A 22,697-nucleotide genomic window follows, 5' to 3' on the forward strand; every position below is an offset into this window, starting at 1 on the left:
ATGGGCTTGATAGGAATTATTTATTTTATGAAGCTGTTTCCATAGTTTCAGTCTCAAGGCTTCATCACAGCTTTCGATTTGCCAGCTTTAGGTGCTTCATCACACACAGTCTTTAGTTTTGTCACCAGCCTCAGCTTTACTGTCGTCATCATCGTAGAAGTCAGCGTCTTCACCCAAATTACCACATAAATTCGAAATCGTTGACGTGGAAGATGCTTCATAGTAATTTAAGCTTCATTTTTAAGTGTCAATCATTGTTTCAAATTACTGAGAATTTACCTGAATTAGGCTTGCATGTATTCTTACTTTTCGTGTTAAGGATACTTAAATTGTCTTGATTGTTCCATAAATCATCAACGTCCTTCAATTTAATTTCTTTGTCGATATCAAAATATTTATGAAAACCAATTCGTTCAAGACAAGGAAATTTATTTACGAAATGCAAAACACTCTTTAGAATAGTAACTCCAGCGTTGTCCTCTAGCTTGCAAGCAGTATTGACGTTACAAGTTATGTCTTGTCTTTTTAAGCTCTCTCTTCGCGTAAAAGGCTTGCCACAACGAATGCAACTTATAATTTTGCGTAGTGGATTTTTAACACAGTCATTCTTCTCGTGTTGTCTACATTTCTTTCTCAATATAAATTCCTTGCTGCGAAACTTACAACAGTGCCCTTTCGATACAGCTGCCAACACCGAACAGGAAACCATATTAGTTACTGAGACTAATAGCAGATGTTTACTGAAAGTTTTAAATTGGAACCATTACCTACTTATGATTTTTTTAAATATTTTGTCAGTGAGAGTTAATTTACCTGATGCACGGAACTTGTTGCCAGTAGTTCCTATTCCCGCCAACAGATATCATCACGTGTTGTGTTGAGGTAAATATTATTTTTTTATGCAGGATGTGGGATGCTCACTCACGGTCTCAAGAGAAGGAATGCTTTGCTAGACATCAAAGAGAAGGAAGTTCGTGATTCATGATAGTGCCTCTTAGCTGTCTTAAAGCATATTATTTAACTTAGTAAAAGTGTATTTTTCTTAGTCCCATTAATTTAAATATTGCAAGTTCTTATTTGGTAAAAAAAATATTCAGCAATTTTTTACGAAACACTGAGAAAAAAATTACTTGACTCATTAATTAAAAAAAATTTCATGCAGAGATTTATTTCTCAGAAATAACCAGAAGCACTTAGAGAACATCAGCAGAAGTTTCGACAGGAATAATGAGTATACGTAAAAAACAAACCACATGTTCCTTAATAAATATAAGCAAATTATAAAAAGAATGGAAAAATAAATGATAAATAAAAATAAAAGATTACAAAATAACAAAAATACCAATTAAAATTACAACAACCGCTTCTGCCAGCTTCTGAACTTCTCCTTTTTTTAACAAGGATAGAGTTCTTGTTCAAGCCAGAATTTATTTTTATTTTTGATTTATTTGTATTTATTAGTTTCAATATTATTTTTATTATTTTGTAATACTTTTGTTTAATTTTACATTTTAATTATAATTATTTGCATAAATGATTAAGGAATATGTGCGTTTGGTTCGGAGACGCATGGCTTATACGCCTAACATTGTACAAGACCTGGATTTATGGTATTCAAAATATCGAAAAATGTGACTTTAATGGTAGGCACAGCGACAACATGTTTATTTCATTGGAGAGGTATTATTTATAGAGTAATTTTCTTAGTGAGAATGGTTAGTATACTCTTCGAAACGTAATGGTAAAATTTATTATAAGTTTTAGTTACTCTTATCACTAACCGAAAATCAAACCAAGGACGGAAATATATCGAGTCAATCTTACATTAGAAAACGATTTTTTTTTAATGATTAATACAATTTATCTCGATTTCTAGGTTAATTATAACGAGTTTCCAAGATGACGGCCAACATTCCATAATCGGCGTACTGGAGGCTGGTAGACTAGGAACCTAAGCTGCTTTTAGGATTTTTCACAACACTTTATTGAATAAATAATTTTTACCTTAAATAACCTTTTTTTTTGCATAGTCCAGGGATTGAAACGAGGACAGGAATCGATTTAATCAATTATTATTTAAATGTGTGTTTCTTTTTATGAAGTTTTGGTTTTTTCAGAATTTCTAGCTAATTAATTACGGAATTTTATTATGGTGGCCAAGACATCAGACAAGGTGGTGGATTCCGCAACATTTGATCATTTGTTAATTAATATTACTGCACTCTAGCACATGGCATGTGATACTAGCGATCCTTGTATCGATTAATGAAAACAAGATGGCGGCAGTGCTCTCTAGCAAGTGATATTTGTTAACTATTGCTCCTGGTAGCATGTATTTAAAATATAAATATTGTGGCTGTGTATCGAACAGGTTATGATATTTATTATTTTTTCAAATGAAAAAAATACAAGTCAGAATATGTGTTTATATATATATACTAGCTACCCGACCCGGCTTCGCACGGTTGTATTTATGGGGGGGAAAATGAGACCAAATCTCCTATTTACAGTTATAATAAATGAAATAAAATGAAAATTAATTAATTTTGACAAAAACTTAATACAATGCTTTGTAATGTACCGAAGAAAAAACGAATAGCACCGATGGTTTCCCGACTCTCAAGCACGCAACGTTGTCATGGAAACGAAGTACCCACTGTTTCCCGGGCTTAAACACCAATCAACATTGATAATCAGTTTATTATTAATTATAAATTATTAAGACTATTAATCGAAATAAAAACTACCCTATCTCTCAAGTTGGAAACAATTACACATAAATGCCAATTTTCATCGAAATCGGTTGACTTGGTAAAGAGTTCACTGGACCTTTTTAGAAATCAGATGTAGTTAGTAATTGTCTTCTTAATTTGAATAATTTATATCACTTTCAAATCCCGACCGACTTTGTTCTACCAGTGTATAGTTATTTACCTGTATATATCTAAAAATTGGTGGTCTGTATTTAATGAGTGATGAGGACTACACTAACAATGAAATAGTCGTTGCCATGGAGACGAATGAAGCATCAACAATGCTACAGCCGTTGCCGTGGTGATTTTCTGCCAACTCATACATACATCACATTATAAAACTCTAAAATTATCAGATTAAGACCATTAATCGAAATAAAAACTATCCCATCTCTCAAGTTGGAAAAAATTACACATAAATGCCAATTTTCATCGAAATCGGTTAAGTGGTTTAGGAGTCCATTGAGGACAAACATTGTGACACGAGATTTATATATATTAAGATTGTTCAGTTTTGAGTCTGGTATTGTCTCGATGGCCGTGCGGTTAATTGCGTATGTTTTCCAACCCAAAGGTAAAAGCTGTGTTGGTTCGAATCACAGTGCTTCCAAAGTATTTTGAATAAAAAGTTAAATTTAATAAGTCGATAAGGACCATAGCAGCTCTGGTAGGTATTGGTACATCTACCTTATATGCATGAGACCGAGCGATACTGGCGCTATATAGGAACAAACACAAAAAACAAAGATAGATGGTTTACAAGATGTTGGCCTCCAGCATAACATTAAAAACAAAATGGCGGCAGTGACATCATTCAAAATGATGATGGTCTCCTGCAGAGGACAACAATATGGCGGCTGTAGTGCCAGAATCTAAAAACGTGACTGTAACATCAGATCCATTATGGCGACCATAACGAAAATTGCAACGATCAGAAATTGGAGCACTCAATGTCAAGATGGTGGAATCCCCGATGGCGACTGATATGTCAAGGTCATTGTTCAATTTGAAGGTTAAGTTTAAATTTCAAGGTCAAATGTAAGGTAAAATGACAAGGTCCTGTTCAAAGGTCAATGTCAAAGGTGAAGAACAATGTGAAATGTACAGTGCAATGTCAAGGGTCAAGGTAAATTTTAAATTTCAAGGTCAAGGTTCTCCAAGATGGCCTCCATGATGTCAGGGCGGTCTGCCATTGACCCCATCCTAATCCTGGCTATAGCTCTAGCGCTCGCCCCCTTTACTATACTACTTGTAAACTTACCTAATCTCTTCTTCTAAACAAAATTCTAAACAAAAAACTACCAAATTAAGCAGTAAGATAAAGAAGGATTAATAATATTCAGTCAGATGGGCACTCGAACAATGGTTACCGCCTTTGTGGAAGAGCGTTAGATCTAGTTGCTAGAGGAGGGACAACAATGATACAAACTTACGGTACTGTCGAGGTTGGGAGCACTGCTCCAATCCATCCTGGAACAGTTAATCAAACATTACTAGCAATTGCACACTCAAGCATTTTGTTAACCACCTAGGTTTCACGTTCTCCAGTTTATACTTTCTGTGTGCATTTACATTTGAGTTGTTTATACATATTTATGTGTTTACCCCGAATAGGAACTATCAATCGCTATTTTTTTTTTCCTTACCGTAGTAAGTTTATTTTTTTCTCAATGTAAAATAAGTTTGAGAACATTCTCCTTGTAAATATATTCAACAGAAAAAATAACTATTGGAATTATTGCGAATTTTACCGTGCGGTTCTGTGTCACTGAACACTCGCCTAATTATCAAACTTTAACGAACCTGTTACTTTTGATTAGTTTCGTAATTAAATACCTCCAGCACAGAAACCTGACAAAAAATCCTTTACTTTGTTTACGAAGTTGTCCCTGGTGCTTTGTTTCTCAGTGTTTTAGGAACTTTTAATGATATCAGTATATTTTATACAGAAAAAGGTCCATCTAAAAAGTAAGAAATGAGTATTAAATATTGACAACTTTGCTTCAATAACGACTCATCTTGAAAGAGAAAATACTACTCTCATAAAAATCACTTTTATCTTGACACCAGTGGAATTGAATAAATATAATCTGCCCGTCATAACTTGACTTCAAGGAATAACATTTTATTCAACATCTGCAAGGTTTTCATTGTACGGCAAACATGTTTTGCTCTTTCAACTGGTGAAGCTCAGCTACAAAGCAAACAAGAAAAATATATAGATACTTAACAAAACATCCTGAATCCAGCGACTATATAATAATGTTTTTTTTTACGGAAATTAGAGAAGACAAGTCTTGATAGATTTTCCTGGGTAATATTGTGATTACTATCTAACGTTGTTCACAAGAATCAAACTCTTTGTTAATATTTCAAGCCTACCAGTTGATATTAATAGTCTTGTATAGCCGAGTACATCAACAGATAGTTTTACAAAAATTTTATTGGTGTTTAGATAATTTAATTTGCTATTTTATTATATATATTTATTATTACATATTACATAATTTTTATTTGTTTGACTATCAAAACTGATTTACATTCTAATGTTTTGTAGGGTGCAATGTCTTTTACTGGATTATTATTTTACTTATTGACTTTGTAATGTTATAAGTGGTTATTAAATGATTGTACCGCACAAACAATTATAATATACTAAAATTTACTAGACGTTTCTGTCCTGAATCTTAACTTATTATGAAAATTTGGGAGCAGAGAATATAAACCAGAATGTCTTATGCAAATTGAGTGGATTAAGTTTATTTTGCTACATAATTCGAGACAGTATAAGTAATAAAATTTAAAATAAGTTTTTAATGTAAATATATGTGTAGACCTGTGTTACTAATAGTTGCATATTAAAAATAATATTTAACTATTGAGCATATTTACGTTGTAAGCTAAACGAAATTCAGGACCTGGCATATAAATTACCACAATCGCTGATAAGCTAAGTGAGTTATGTCTCCTTGTCTGATGCACCACGAAATATTTTTTTTTCTTGTTCCTGGGCTGGAGAAATCAGCGCTACTTTTTGGAAGTACTGACGGGTCACCTCCTTTCAGACCACCAAGCAGCCTAGAATCCCACACGATTAGCCAGCACCGACGGCCTCTGAGCTCCGCAGCTCATCATCTCCAGCGCTCGTCTGGTTAATGAATAGATGCGGATAATTAAATCGACCAGAACACTGTGGACACTGAAAGGTCTCTGCAAATCTCTTCTGCTCATGGAAGGCTTACCTATGCGTGCTGTGGTAGTGCCAACAATTTTCAGAGACCGAACAATCTACTAAGGTTTGAAGATAATTCCGTGAATCTTTGTAAAAAATACTTCATGTTAGGTTAATTAAAAAAAAATCATTTGTAGAGACCGTATTTACAGGAATTTCAAAATTCATGGTACGTTAATTGACTGTTGAAAGAACGCCACATGATAAGCACAAGGCACCATACAACGTATGCTTATCTCTTGTACCTCGACTTTTGCCTCTGGTATCACATGGAGAGTCATATCAAACGATAAAAGTCCTGTCGATTCAAATGAAGACCTCGTGGCCCTGATTTTCATTACAGCTAGTGCCCTACATGACATGCCTGGTGTTTTCACCAATGTACGGCGATCCCTACATCGATGGTATAAAGTTCTGCACTGTGCAGTGCTACAAGGACTTAAACCAGTAGGACAGCGGCAAACAGCACAACACACTTCATGACATGTAATCATTATTTCGCCAAAAAAAATGATATACAATTCAGATGATAACATTTCCTTCACAAGGGACTTGGCCGGTTCGAGCAGCTTCACAATCCGCCACTCGTGGCCTGGTCACTTGGCCTAATCACATAAAAATCACAATGGTTTATCACCTGTGATCCAATAAGTCATGTTACAAAACCTGTACCTGGGTTTAATAAATAGTAAGGCCATAATTCTGATAAATTATTCACCAAAATAAAACTAATGCTATAACATTAAAATAATTACTGAAACATCACTCGTAAATGGATTTACAACAAACACAGAGTGGAAAAATAAAATTAATAACATATTTTAATGTAGTGTAACAAATAAGTAAAACTAACTATTAATTGTACCTTGTCGCTTAACATTCATAGTGGAGAAAACAATTAATAGCAAGTAGACAGATCGGAGTTCAAAATTACGAATAAAGTACCCCGACACGCTCCAGCTGAGCTGAGGCGTATTATTGTACCGACTACTAACGTGAATAACGGGAGATTATGTCTGTCACTGTACTCCGCCCGAAAAGCTTGGCGTACATCAGTACAAATTACTTTCCTGGTAATAATTCTCCGAGACTGCCTCCCTGCGGAACCACTGACGGCGCTTTGGGTAGAGCAGTGGTTCCCAAACCTTTTTCAGCAGGGACCACCTTTTCTTATCGAAATACCTCCACGGTCTATCGGTCCATGGTGGAGTAAAAAACCTTATTTGTATTGTATCCCATTCTTAGGTATATATAAATTACTATTACTTATTGCATATATATGTGCGCTTTTTGAAGATACAGATTCATTATTGATAAATAATTTGTGTTCTGATTTAAAAATGGTTGACAAAATATAAGCACTTTGTAGCAAAACATTTAATTATTTAACAATAGATATATATTTGAAATATGTGCAAATAGGGGTTTTATACTCACTTACAATTTTTTTAAACCATTTGTCCATCTTCAAAACTTTCCTAAACCACAACATAATCACAAATCAAAAATTTAAACCAAACACCAACACGTTGTACCAGTAGCTGCACCAAATATGTAACTCACTGCACGATGTCCACAGTAAGACTGAGTATCTGAGGTAAGTAAACAATAGTGCTCACGTGGCGTGACCTTTGACAGTGCGACGGTAGAACTGGAGGGGGAGCGGCGTTGCCAGAGTGTGCACCACCTGTGCGACTGTGTGAGTCATCTGGGAGGGATGTAGTGTTTCTCTTATCTTTTCTGATGGTTTATTCTATGGTTTCTGATAAGTTTAGGATCGCGCTGCGACCCACTGTACTAATTCCGGGACCCACCAGTGATTCGCGACCCACAGGATGGGGAGCGCTGGGGTCCTCTGCGCCAGGGCCGCCCGATCGTGGACCCGCCCCGCGGACTCGCTCCGCCTCGGCTCCACAGCCCTCTCGGGTCCGCACCAGCCTCAGCTGTGCGAGCAGGCTTCCTCCGTCTCCCCCCGGTCGAAGACCCAGCTCGTAGCTCCCGTCAGCAGCGAGCTGTCCCCCTCACTCGCTGCCTTCGTAGCCGCGTTCCCCCGCAGCTGGTTGAACTCGGAGGTGTGGCCAAGTCTCCTGGTCACAACGGGCCGGCGGTCCCTTGTCGGTTAGCGAGCGTGGTGAAGTGAGACTTCGCCGACTCGCTCTCTCGGTCGTGGAGTCTGACGCATCGTGGCCCAGCACTGAAGACAAGCACTGGCGTAATCATCCAGTGACGTTATGACGTAGTGACTTAGTGACAGCCAACTGACGTCAGCCGAGTTCCGCACAAACTGTCGTCTTAGTAGAGGGAGGGTTGCGGACCACGGCTTGATAATCCCTGACTCGTAGATGTTCGTCGAATGAACAGCACAGCGCCGGGCACGCCTTTATATCAGGCCAAGCGTGCTGTTCGATTGCTGATAGACTAGTCTGGAGAGTTATTTACTAGCCTCGTAAACCTGTGGCTCACACATCTCCACTCCGAAAAACAATGTTACAAGCTGACTGTAGGTCAATGAACCCGTCCTAACAGTCACTGTGTAGACCTACCAGGTTAAACAAAAGACGTCTTTACAATTTGTTGTGCCATATCACTTCCCAAATTAGCGCCACGAATTGGGAATTTTTGGCATAGTAATATTAAACAAAAGGAAATTTCACGAAGTCATCGTATGTATGTGAGTGAGATTTTACAAAATTAAAATTAGACTAGCACTTGTGGTGGAATTAAAGTCGGTAAGTATATGAATATATATATATATAGTACTTTTTCCTAAGATGGTATATTAACCAACCATTAAAGAGTTCGGTAATTAAAAGTTTTTTTTGGTTTCCCAAAACTATGCATTTAATCAATGTTTAGTTCTTATATAGCAATGGGTGTGCAAACTTACGATATATATATGATACGGATAGGCTCCTTTTATTGCCTGAATCGTTGATGCGTGCGTGGAGATACCCTTGATACTCATCATGTGGAATGTTATTTTGCCATGACCTAGATACACAGATAATGATACGCACGGTGTGTTGTTTACCGTGTATATAATCACCGATATGTCATTCATGTGTCTCTTTTTACACGGCAAGGAATCTAGCCAAAAACAGAAGTATGCTATTCCAATAAGCTCGCTGATGTTTCTGATCTCTTCTGCATTTCCTGCATATGTACCTAATGGGTTGACATGCATTTGAGATCGTAATAGAGCCGTTTATGTACGAGATCACAATTTGTCATCTGCTCTAATACGTCATGACGAACGTGGAGAAATGACCAGACTGGTGATGGAAATACCAAAACCTCCAGCATGATTCGTGTGGAATCAGAAAGATGTCTAAGACCAAAAAGTCCATAATCCTCCTTAAAATGGGATGCCTAATCATGTGCAAGACAACACTAACACAAAGCGAGAAACTGTTTTGAAAATTTCATAAATCGCAAAAGAAGGTGTGACATTTACATAAAATTTGCGAAGAGGTAAAACTCCCCAGAGAAGAGAGGGTCTTAAAGGATCCGGCTAGTCCGCGATCCGGCTGGCAGAAAATTGGTGGCCGTATTTGTGAAGCGTTTCCGAACTTAATCGGCTGGAATGCCTTGCCCAATTTTTTCCTTCTTCTCTCCTCCTCCTTCCCTTTTTCCGGGTTTCCTTCGTCCGCCGAATTTGTTTCCTTTCTGTCCCATGCCTATCTCTCTCTTTTCGTGCGAACTATAATCGAAACGTATCGACTCCGGATCACAAGAGGGGGAGAAGGAGATATAAACGACGGGAGGGACTTGGTGGCAGTAAGATTGTGGCCACATTGTCCGCAGTGGTGGGTGTTGCAAAAGTCCGAGTCTACCCTCCTATCCCCCATTTCTGGAATTCATCCGGATCCAACCCTCGTGGCACTCCTGCTTCTGCTGCTGCTACTGCTGCAGCCAGCGTCGCCTTCCTCTTTCATTTTCAACAACAGCGAGGACCCGACATTTCTTTTCACTTTGCTCGCGGGAGGGTGAAAACGAAATGTGCTGGACTACAAATAGAACACGCTCCGGCAGAAGTAAGAGCGTGGGGGTATCCCCGCCCTGTTCTACCATTACGGGAGCAGAGAAGAAAAAATAAAGAAAACAAGATAATGGAAATGAAAGCTTGAAAAAAATAATACGAAGAAATAAATTGGGTCTGCTAATATGATGAATGAGAGAGAAAGAGTGGTCGGGTGAAGTTAAGAGTTGGAGGAAGGAAAAGAAATGCGGAATGCAAAAGAATGAAGCGTACCTAATTAAAAGTGGTGTCCTCTTTCCATCCCTTGTTTTATCGCGAAACGTTCGTCGTGCACGACGGACCGTCTCTGCCCGGATACAAAGGACTCGGTGATGGTTCTTGTTCTAGGCCAACGAGAGTATTGTGCTTTTGAATGGGAAAAATTTCACCTTTCTTAAGGGGTGTTTTTTTTTTATTTCCGAGGCCTAATCTCTAAGTTGAGTGAAGGACAGTTTACAGCCTACTTTAAATTCAAACGTTGCCTTTTGTTGAACTTGAGCGTGGCCCTGACAAAAAAAACTTAGTTAATTTTACCCAAGTAATGATCATTATTGTCATGTTGTTCTAAAAATTTTAATCGAAAATATATATTTTAACAAAAAAAATAGATGTTTTAAATCATAGTTTGACTGCCGTAAAATTATTATTCTAATACTTATGATAACATATTTTTATCAATGCCTGACTCATCCCAGTTAATTGCAAGAATAGTAAATAAAGACCCAATAAAATATTTCATAATATTTGAATGTATATTTAATATTGTCCTAATTATTAATATAAAACTAAAATACTAATAGGTCTAAAGATTTGACATCCATAAACATTTCTACTTTAAGTAAAAATTTGTGTTTTTTTTTTAACATTTAAGGTAGTGTTATTTATTTGCAAAAAAGGAATGGAATATTTTTCATAAATGAAAACTAAATATTTGGTTTTGAAGTTATAATTATTTTTTTATATTGTTAATATTATTCATATAAAATATTTTGCCTTTAAAATAAAATTTACAGTTAATATTATGTTATTGCTAGCATACTTACTTAATTATCTTTAAAAAAACACCTAATATTTCTAGTAGAGTTCCTCTAGAAAAGAAAAAAAATTAAAATTTTAATAAAGTGTACTTAATGTCAAATCATTAATTATGTAATACTTTATATGGGGAACATTAAAGTTGGTATAAAATAATATTTGTAGAGGGTGGGGTTTACGTAAAACGCTTGCGTATACACGGTGCTCTTATGGAAAGTGTCGTGTTGAAATACCAGTGTTTGCAACGATAGCGAATTCGAACAGCCAGAACACTATTGACGTGATATTATTAAATAAAATATTCCTGCAGAAACATATGTAAATACGAATTAAAACGAAGCAAAGCACAAGCCTGTTATGTTCGGAATTTATTTGTACTCTTTTAAGAATCTCGAATATTAATTTACGTCTAACACTTGTATCTTTAAGTATACTTTAAAGAGTACTAAACTTAATAAATAATGAACTAGTAAGCATTGTCTTAGAGTGCAACGATATCTGGAAAACATTGTTAGTCCACAACAAAACAAATGTCTCTATTTAATATGCATGTTTACCTTGTGCAAAAAAAAACAACAAAAAAAAAACAAATTTTGCAATCAGAATCCCAATTATATAGAACTACATAGATTAACACATGAGGTGTTAGTTTTTAAAGTAAAATAACTTAAGTGGATTTAGATATATTCAGACTAGACTGTACAATCCTGTGTATGATGTTGCTTGTATATTACCTTGGTCAAAATATAACTTTACTTAGTATCTTCTGATCATGTACTTTGGCCACGTTACTTCCGTGGATATCTTTAAATCTCAACTGTATTCAGATCAATTAAATATATATATGTATATACATATAATAGATCAAAGACAAAAATGGTTTTTAAATAAAAATACATAAAATGAATTAACGTTTTAATTGGGTAAAGGTAGCTATACTAAATTCAAGTCTCACTCTTATAAATGTTAAGGAAAAAATTAAAAACGAAGGAGTAAAAAATATAGAGTTATTTTGATGAATATTATATACATAGTATAGTGCAAAGGATTAAAAATTCACGATATTTTCTAGTACACATTTAAGTCTGTGTCTATTGTCCCTTAGCTACTGCCACACTTTAACTTTCGGCCTTATTGCATGTGATTGTGTGATTGGAATTTTGTACTGTAAGTAGTTTATTATCCTTCAGAAAATGTTTAAACTACCTTTGTTGCAATTAGAACGCTTTTCAAGTGTAAAATGGCATGTATTCTAGCATCTCTCCAAAATATAATGCCCATTTTACATTTTTCAAACGTAGGTTAACAATTTATTTTACTTGCTTAGGAAATTTAATAAAATATACATACGAGAATGAGCGGTTCGCTGGTACCCTAGGGATCTACGCCTAGGAGTCGCTTGATATCATTTGACTTAAATTTTCTATCACTAATTTTCAGATACAGTCATTACTAAAATGATAGAAATGAGCACCCTATGCTTTTAGTTATACAGAGTTATGGTGCATTATTTAGCTGTTTGACAAAAATATTAAATTAATTTTTTTTTAATTTTTAGTCTAATCAATAATAAAATAGGGGGTATTTAATTTTAAAACTAAAAGTTTATTTTATTTTTTTTAGTCTCAAAATACAATAATTTTTAATGTGAGTAATTGAAACAAAATATGAGTGAATAAATTATTTATTTGTTACAATGAACTTAAAATTAGTCATTCATGTTTAGCCTACGTAATATAGTCATTTCAGCTATTCCGTCAACATTATATGGAACTATCCTTGTAATCTTATAGCAATCATGTTCTTCTACTTGGAGACCATCCAGTGAATTTACGCGACTGAGCTACATAAGCCTGCCCGACAGCAAAAATACACGATCCCAAATAAACAACTGCATAATCTATAGTTCAGATTTACATTTTATGCAAGGTAGATGTCTAATTCAGAATTTATGGCAACATTCGCCTTTCAGCAGTATCATAGCTTTATTTTGCTGGAAACTTAATGGCTATTGGTTTATATATATATACCTATATATATATCTTTATATATATATTTCTTGTGTGCGTGTGTATGCCACTGAACTCCTCCTAGACGGCTGGACCGATTTTGATGAAATTTTTTGTGTGAGTTCACGGGGATTCGAGGATGGTTTAGATTCACAATTGGATATTTTATCTCGATTCTGAGTTAAGAAAAAACAAAAAAAAAACATGCTTTAAAAGCAAAAAAACTAAGCATTGTTGATAATTAGCCTCCATGGCAACGGGCTTTTGCATTGTTGTTGCCTTCTGCGTAACCATGGGAAAGGTTTTTGGTAACGGCAGTGGCGTGCCCAAGAGGAGGGGTATGTATAATGAGAAGATACAAAATGTCCAGCGTAGAAATACTTACCGCCATATCCATATCTCACAAAAAGTACATTTGGGCAGGACAATGTCTGTCGGGTCCGCTAGTATATATATATATATATATATATATATATATATATATATATATATATATATATGTTTATACTATCTGTGCCGAAATCAACACGGACTGATGGAATATTCGTATCATACGCTTAATCACGCCGGTGCCGGAAGAGTGGCCAGATAATTTTAGATATAGTACCCATATAGCCATTAACGAACCCCGGGAACATTTTCCACCGTAACGCGACCTCAGAAACACTCTAAATAAAAAATAATTTATATTTTAAAGTTAAGAAATTAAGGGGCATTTCACTCCCCCCCCCCCCCCCGGGCAGGGGGAGAAAGAAGAAGTTCTGGCCCATTTTCCACCAAAATACGACCTTCGAAAAACTCTCAATCGAAAGAATATACTCTTAAAATTTTCTACATTTTGGGGTTTACGGCTCCCCCCTTACCACAGCACATTTTCCACTTTAACACGTCATTTTGGTTCGGAAACACTTCAAACTGAAAAAGCATTAAGTTTTAAAATTTTCACCCCCTCCCCCTCCAGGCCCATACCCAAGGTAACAGTTGATCCCGAGGCAAATTCCCACCATGCCCCGACCTAATGGCTACACAAAAAGTCTGGTTATTACCCATGGCTCAAAATTAGGTATCTTGACCCTAAGACCTCCTCCACACCCCCTTAACAAATTGGACTTAAGTTATAAAAATATTGTACTGTCAGATATTCTTTATATGTATGAAAAATATTAACACAATCTGACCTCGAAAAGTGGGTAAAAATTTAATGAAATAATTCTATTAACTAGTTCATTCAAACATACCGGTCAAGCTTAAACAAAAAAAACGTGGTAAAAAAGGCTTCACCCAGTTACCATGGAAGTAAGAAGTCTGGGAGCTGTTGAATGCAGTCTTTAAACATGTTATTTTCCTTGCGGTGGATTTGATTTAATATTCACCAGGATGGCAACCATATTGCAGTGCTATTGGTATTGAAGATGCTTAATAGAATATACATCGCAAAAACAATAGCATGCTACAATTCAAATGTACCTTAATATATATTCGCGATCAATTAAATCCTATCGTTAGCGCTGGAAAATTGACACATCTATGGTTGATTGATTGAAATTTGCAAGTGGAGGTCAACAACTTGAAATATATCAAACAAATATATGCGGCTAAAACTCGGCAGACAATGCCACGGCTCACAACTTTATCACTGAAAAATTCTGACACTACCGGCCTCGTCCAAATATGACGCTATGTCCCCATGCATATTGTCTTTGCGCCACGTACTCGGCATCAATGCTAGGAGGAACAGATTTAATACAGCGTTACAAAGTCAGTCAGTGAGTCAACGATAAGTGTTATATAATAATAATAATCAATAGAGGTTTTGAGATATGTCAAGCCAATAATCCATGTGAGATGTATGGTGCGAAATCAAGAACAAATAGGTGGCACTGATGCCCCAGAACAGGATGATAAGAAGCAACTTAAGAGGTGCATACAATCTTTTCCATGTTAATACTTGACTTCAAGGACATCCCATTCCCTTTTTTATATGGTTAGTAAAACCAATTTTTTACACGCTTTATATTAGCTTCACCTGTATGTTTGTTTGTATGTATGTTTGTAACCGACTCCTTTGAGTGCGATTTTGACCCACTATAAACGGCCAGATTTCATTCAAACTTTGTAGATTTATCGAGGACCGATGAGAATACACTAATTTGATAAGATTATTCCATTATTCAATTTGCAAAATAAGATTTTTGTCAATTAATATAATTTCACAATATTCAGTAGACTTTGTTTATATCGCGCCAAAGACAAACTGAAAGAAAAGAGTTCGCACATTGTAAAGAAAACCATTTCGCTCAAGTGCGAACACTTTTATATGAGTAGAAGGATTATCATTTTGATAGTATCTAAAAAAACGCCCCACCCTTTTTTTAATAAAATACATTTTTTTCTTATATTTACTATTATTAATTTATATTTATTAAAAAAATTTACACTATTCTAAATTCAAATTTATTAAAATTTATTTTCTATTTTTTAGTTTGGTTTTCTATATAAAGCGTGTTTTCTTTATTTTTTAAACTATTATTTATTAATTTTTTTGGTATAATGAAGTTTAACGTTAATTACTTGCAAATTTATGGGTTTAATTTTATATATAATTATTTTCTACATTATGGCACCTTTACGATTCTTCCTACCGTCTCTTTTTTTGCTATACAAACAAATTTATAAAAAGTTATATTTTATACAGATGTGGTTTGTTTTGCTTTTCAATTGCTTACCAGCTGACTTCAACTTCAGAACAGACACCTGCTCCATAGAAGAATGCCTCAAGGCCCAGAAGATGAACTTTGCCGTGGACCTCACGGCAACTGGGCGTCGCAAGGCAGACTCGCCCGGCAGCGCCGCCTGGTTCACGAGCGATAAAAACGTCTTCGCCCTCAGCCCTGCGTCGGAGAGTTGACTGTCCGCTCGTGAAAGAGACGACTCTCGTTTTTAAAGACTTCCCCGAACGACCCTCCAGTTAGAGCGACGGATCGTGTGCTGTCGCGTCGGGTTTCGGTGCACGTCACGTAATTGGTTCAGCGAATATAACGCGTCGGGCCAAGCATTTTGAATGCCGCTAATCTTAAAGGAAAATGGGAGGAGAAGACTCTTAAACCTGGTATGAAATGGAGGTTACGCTTTTTTTTTACAACACTAACGTAACTTCGAGATGATTTATGATAAGTTAGATATCCTTAGTGGATAAGTTAATTAGCCTTACAAATTTCATTAGCCATATTTCCTTACGAGCGGAAAAGCCATAATGATTACAAATTTTTTTTATTTCTCAATGACACCGGGTTACATTTTTGTATAAACTGGTTTAAAACGCTGTGCAAAAATATAATGGCATGAATTAAAATTAAAAGTAAAAAATCATTCATTTAAGAATATTGCGTCTTAAAATTGTCTATAACAATTTTTTGAAATGACGTGTTAAAATTTTTTATAGAAGTGGTATAAAATTTTTTATATAGCTACTTATACTTAGTATCACAAGTTGCCATATTTTCGTAATTTAAAAACTAACTACATAGAAGCTAAAAAAAATTTCAAGACATGCAATTTTAATGGTGGTTAAACAGCTCAAATTTACACGCCGAGTTTTAATCACACGAATGGCTATGGCGAGAAACACATTGCTGGAAAAACTTGAATATTAACGTTGAAAGTTTAAACATGGTTAAAGTTAAATTTCCTGTTGGAAATATTTTGATAGTTATAATAATTCTTTATTTTTGAAATTATTGTGTAATATACGAATTAAATATTTTTGGATGTATAAATAACGATAACTTAAAAATATGATAATGTAATTAAAAACATCATGTTAAACATTAAGAACTAAAATATTAACCATTTTAGACAATTTCATTACACAGGGCCCTAAAACAGTTTTTTTATAATTTTTTTAAATAATATAATTTAAAATGTGGGACTGGTTATGAATAAAAGCTACAATTTATTTTATTTCAGTTTCATGTAGTTCGTCTTAAGTTCTGTCAAGGGAATATTTATTTGTACATTTACATATACATTTTATCAGTTTCATATGGTTTATCTTAAATTCTGAAAAGTAAATGTTCATGTGTAAATTTTCATATTCATTTTTGTGTATACGACTGGAGGTGTTACCTTTACAGCAATAAATATTTTAACATCAAAATTTTACAGAAAGAACAACTTGTTCGTTTATTGGTCTGTTTGTTAATGTGGTGATTTCCGGACATTATAAAATTGTTCAAGATAAATTCTTAGGTTAAAAAAATTTTGTTTCTCAAAATTGGTGAATGGTAATGATTTTACTTAAAAATCTTATCCCGCCAAAATTACTGCTTGTAACAAATTAAAATTGAAAATCGCTATTATTTTTAACACAATTTTTTTTAAAAACAACACAATTTAAAGAAATTTTGGTTCTACAATCATGATATTTCGATAGTGAATAATTATTAAAAAAATACGATATTCATTAAAATATTTTTGGAAATTCAAAGCTTTAGCATTTATATACACCCTTAGAGCCCCTTGAATTATTATGGTACACTTAAGTATGTAAATAACTTTAATTGACTAATTAAAATGTAGAAAAATTATCAACAGTTGAAAAATTGAACAAACTCAGAATATATATATTTTTTCAATTTTATAAAATTAATGCGTCTATAGCATATTTAACTTGACGCTTTGTTAAACTAGAATATTTACCCTATACCTATGTTAAAATACGGGAGCCGTTGGGCAAACAGCCGGCTATGTACACAAACATATTTTACCTTCTTCTTTTCAGCGTTTTCTTTTGTCGTCGCCTGAGCCGAGAAGATTGGGTCCCTGTTGAAAAGCTGTTATCTATTGAAGGGAAGCCATTCACCCCTGTCGATTCGCCCGTGACTTCCCGAGGTGATAGATTGCGTTTCTGCGTGAGCTGTTATCGGATGCCGGCATTATTAGGCCCGGATCACGTGGTCTGGAGGGCGAGAATGCCTGCGGTAACCCCAACAACCACTCCACAGTTCTTCCTTGAATGGCTAGGGGTGCCACCCAAAGGCTTGCTCATTCCTCGACCACAAAGAAAAAAACTTCTATGTCTGTTCACCCGCAGAGCTGAACTTCTGCTGGTACACCGTTAAAATATTATCCTTGTATTTACAAAGAACATTGGTTACATATTATCATAGGTATATATATATAGTGATGAACTATTCAGTGATGAACCTAACTATATATATATAGTTAGGTTCATCACTGAATCACTGACTCTGTAACAAAGAGATATGTATACTTTGGAGACAAGCGTATCATAAAGCACAAATATAAACATATTCCATAGAGATGTGTATAAAATAGAAAATGTAAGTGTAACAATAGAGTAAAATTTTGAAATACAGCTACGTATGTGGAACACGCATTGATTATTAAATTTAAGTGCTTTTCATATTCATCATTTTTCAGTAGGCGCCTTAGGTGCTTTACGAATAATAATGCTTATAATTACAAACACGGATTATATCACAGAAAGGTTAGCTCTAAACGAAAAACTGTGTAATTTTTTTTCCTTCTTGGAAATCTAAGTTTGTGTCAGTGGGAAGCTTTTGATGATATTTCGAATTTTGTAGTTATGCCCTTTCGAAACTAAAATTTTTGATTAAAAATAAGCTAATACATTCATGTTATAAATTTGACCTAAAACCATTAATATTTTTGTCTTTTATGTAAATAATTTATTTCTATGTGCCCAAATATTTATTGGCAGATTTGTTTTGTTTTGTATATTATGTTATGCTTTTGCGGTCACTTATTTTCTTGCTGCTAAAATTATTGGTAAATAGCACATATGCACTCTATATACATTAATATAACATTTGGTCAAATATTTTTTTTTATCTTTATATATCACAAATAATTTTCAATCGTGCATTATTAAAAGAAATTGATTTTTTAATAAAAAAATTATTTGATTTTGTTGTATTCATTAATATCAACGAACGCCTTAGACGCCTTACAACCTCCTAGTTTAGGGATATTTGTAAATTAACGCTATGTCTTCGGCCAAAATATTCTTCTTTTCCTTATCACATTCATGTGCACCGTGTTTACGACAGAACCCAGAACTTGAAAGTTGGAGTTCGACTTGATTTCAACGAAAACATATTCATCTGCAACTACAAAGAATCATTCGTTGGTTTTAGTCCATATACTTTCTGTATTTACCAACAGTATACCACGTCACTTCTGACTGGAGAGTCAAAAGGTTCGGGGTTCGGTTCTAGGCCGAGGGTTTTTCCTTGGTCTCCAGACTGCTCAAGGCATTGGCATGCTCCGCAGAATCGACTGGCGTCTAAGCTGGGGACTGCAGTATTATAGTTCCTTACTTGGGGGTTATATTAAGGACATAATTCCTTGCGTACTGGTGAGCGATAGCTTCATAGTGACCCAGGAAGAGATGAATATTCATGACCAACTTGTCACTGTTTTAATGCTCTCAGTGTTAACGAAGACTTTGACGACATTTCATTGAACGCGCGAATTACCATGGAATAAGTAACCTTGCCTCAAAATTTTCATTGCCTCACAAATTGTGTTTTTAATAAAATATTTTATTTTTAATAGTTCCACATAAAATTATAAATAATGTGCAAAGATACATTAGACGTGGCTATTAAATCCACATTTATTGCATTTACAAAGTAAAGTGTAACTATTTCAGTGGTAGCGTTAAAACGAAAAAAAAAAAAAAAATATATAAATATTCAATTTTATTTCGTCTTGTGGTCCAAATCAGAAAAAATGACGTTTAAAAACTAATAGGTGTAAATAACATTAAAGATAGGCAAAAATGTCTTAATAAAGTAAATCTATACATAGATAAGCCCGAATATTTCATTGGCTCGAATTCATACATAAAATGCTGGACGGAAAATACTGATATGTTAAAAAAACTCTGAAATTAAATTTATTTTTAATAAAATATAAAATGTTTTACGAATGAACCCAAAGTTTCAGTTTATATTCAGATTAAAAAAGCATTAATCTTTTATTTAATACAAAGACAGGCTATCAAAACTGTTTAAACTAAATGCCAAGAAAGTAAGATGTCACATAGAAATTGCTTATACTATGATTTCATATCCACACGAGTGAAGCCAATAAGTTTCTATTATAAACAATTCTCATTGATATTTTTATGCTTGGTTAAATTTTAACGTACAAAATTTTTAAATAAACAATTTTTGTGTAATATAAAATGATTTGTAAACTCAATGTAAAAGTAAAATATAAAAATTATTTTTTTCACTTAAGAAAAATATTACTAACCATTTATATTTACTGCTAAGTAGAAATTTTAATTTATTAATAATTGAGAAGACAATAACTAAACAATATTGTATATTTAATTTAATTTATTAAAAGTGTTCTCCTGAAAGGTGCCTGTGATAATATTGCCAGTAATACGTGTATTTAATATAAAATTTGTTTGTTTAATAGTGAATTCTCTAAATGTTTATATTTTTTATTTTATTTAATTGTTCTAACTTTGCGTTGCATAAACATATAATACGAAACACTTACGACACCTTAATTTTTGTGTTGAACAATAAATAAGAAATGTTTTTTTTCATTGGTATAAAAAAGACCTAATGATGATGAAAAAAGTGAGAAATTAAACTTCAAAGGCAAACCAAAAAATCCATCTAATGTTAAGTATATTTAATGCTGTTGTATTGACTGGCATGGGTTTTGGAGCGCCACGCGATTGTTGCGTGTACTGACGGAATAAGTTGTACTGATCCATGCAATAAATAATATATTATCCTTCCTGTTTATAGTTACGATAATCACTGCCTCACTAACTTGTAACGCCAAAGAGATATGTATACCTTGGATACAGGCGTATCATGAAGCACAAATATTAGCCTACTCCGTAAAGATGTGTATAACACAGAAAATGGAATTGTAACAATAGAGTAACATTTGAAATACAGTGTTTTTGTATTCATAATTTTTCAATAGGAGCCTTAGGTGCTTTACGAATAACTATGCTCATAATACTAAAAAGGCTTATTTCACAGAAAGTTTAGCTCTAAACGAAAAAAAAATATGAAAATATATTTCCCATTTTGGAAATCTAAGTTTGCTCCACTGTGACGCTTTTGATAATATTAAAATTTAGTTTTATGCCCTTCCAAGAATCATTGTTTTTAATTTTTTTAAATATGTTTAAATCGTTTAGTTTAATATATTTTTTAAATGTCTTCAATATTTTTGTCTCTTATTTATATAATATATGTTTGAATGTTCTACTGTTTTGTTGGCAGATTTGCTGTTTTTTAGGTACGCCCTTTTGAAATTTGTATTTTATTCTTCTATTCTGGTCACTAAATTTCTTGCTAATAAAATTATCGGTAAATAGCACAAATGCAGATGCACTTCATATATACGGCAATATAATTTTGGTGAAATATTTGTTATCATTTCCTACGTATTTATATATTTATCAGAAATAAATTTCATTTCCAAGTATAATAATAAATTACATCTTAATTAAAGTGTTTGTTATAATCATACTTTACAAAGGGTGTCTTAGGAGCCTTACATTTCCTAGTATAATATGTAATATAAATTCGCCCATTTCTACCTTTATGACTGACTCTGTAACGCTGTATGAATTCTATTTTCATGTTCTTATAGTTATACACTTTCATTGATCTTTGCTAAACTGTTCCTCCTAGCTTTGCTGCCGAGTTCGTGGCAGAAATATAATGTGCAGGGTGGCATAGCGTCATATTTTAATGAGGTCGATATTTTCTTCAGCATTTTTCAATAATAAAGTAGCGAGCCGTGCCTTTTTTGCCACGTTTTGGCGGCGTACATCTGATTAATATAATTCAAGTTGTTTGCCTACACTTGAAAATATGAATCTACCAATCACTGATGTGTCAATTTTCCAGCGCTAATGAGTGGATTAAATTAATCGCTAATAGATGTTAATGCACATTTTACTTTTAACATGATAATATTGATGCGAACTACATTCAATCTAGCACCTTCATACGAATCATACTGCCAATATGGTTGCCATATCGGGGTATATTAGATCAAATATGGAGCCAGGAAGATTATTGAATGACAAAAGACAATTAACATACAAATTAGTTTTTCAAAAGTGTTTAATAAATGTTTTTACGTGGAATTTTTTTGACGTGACAACGTCTAATATATCGATGAACGCCGGCTGCACTCACGAAAAAGTGTCCCGTTACGCACATTGTCCCGTTACGCACATTGTCCCGTTACGCTGTGTCCCGTTACGCTTATTGTACGCTTGCGCCGCATCTATCTCTCTTCCACTCGATTGGAACAACCATCGATTTGACTTTTTCGAGGCACATTAAACTTGAAACACTCCCATTCGTTTCCTACTTTTCCTATCATCGTCCTTTCCTAAAAAGGAATAACACAAATTGGAAGACGTTAAATAGCAAACATGTATAAAAGTTATAGTTAAAATAATCTCTTCGTTATTGTTAAACATATTTGAATTAATGAGTGCAAATAAAAGTAAATTTATCAATTAAATTGTAGATTACATTTCACTCCATCTTTGTATCCATACAAAATAGTGATAATTCAATTAAAATGATTCAATTTTATTCATAAAA

At 34.1% G+C, this 22,697-nt stretch overlaps 1 long non-coding RNA gene across 2 annotated transcripts in view; it reads left to right on the plus strand.

Annotated features, from left to right (window-relative positions):
• The window catches only part of LOC134529660 (uncharacterized), a 526,173-nt gene that overhangs the window by 502,364 nt on the left and 1,112 nt on the right, over nucleotides 1-22,697 (plus strand). The gene's annotated exons all lie outside the window — the stretch shown is intronic.

This window comes from Bacillus rossius, chromosome 1 (assembly GCF_032445375.1).
Source record: "Bacillus rossius redtenbacheri isolate Brsri chromosome 1, Brsri_v3, whole genome shotgun sequence".
In the NCBI taxonomy this organism is placed as follows: domain Eukaryota; kingdom Metazoa; phylum Arthropoda; class Insecta; order Phasmatodea; family Bacillidae; genus Bacillus; species Bacillus rossius.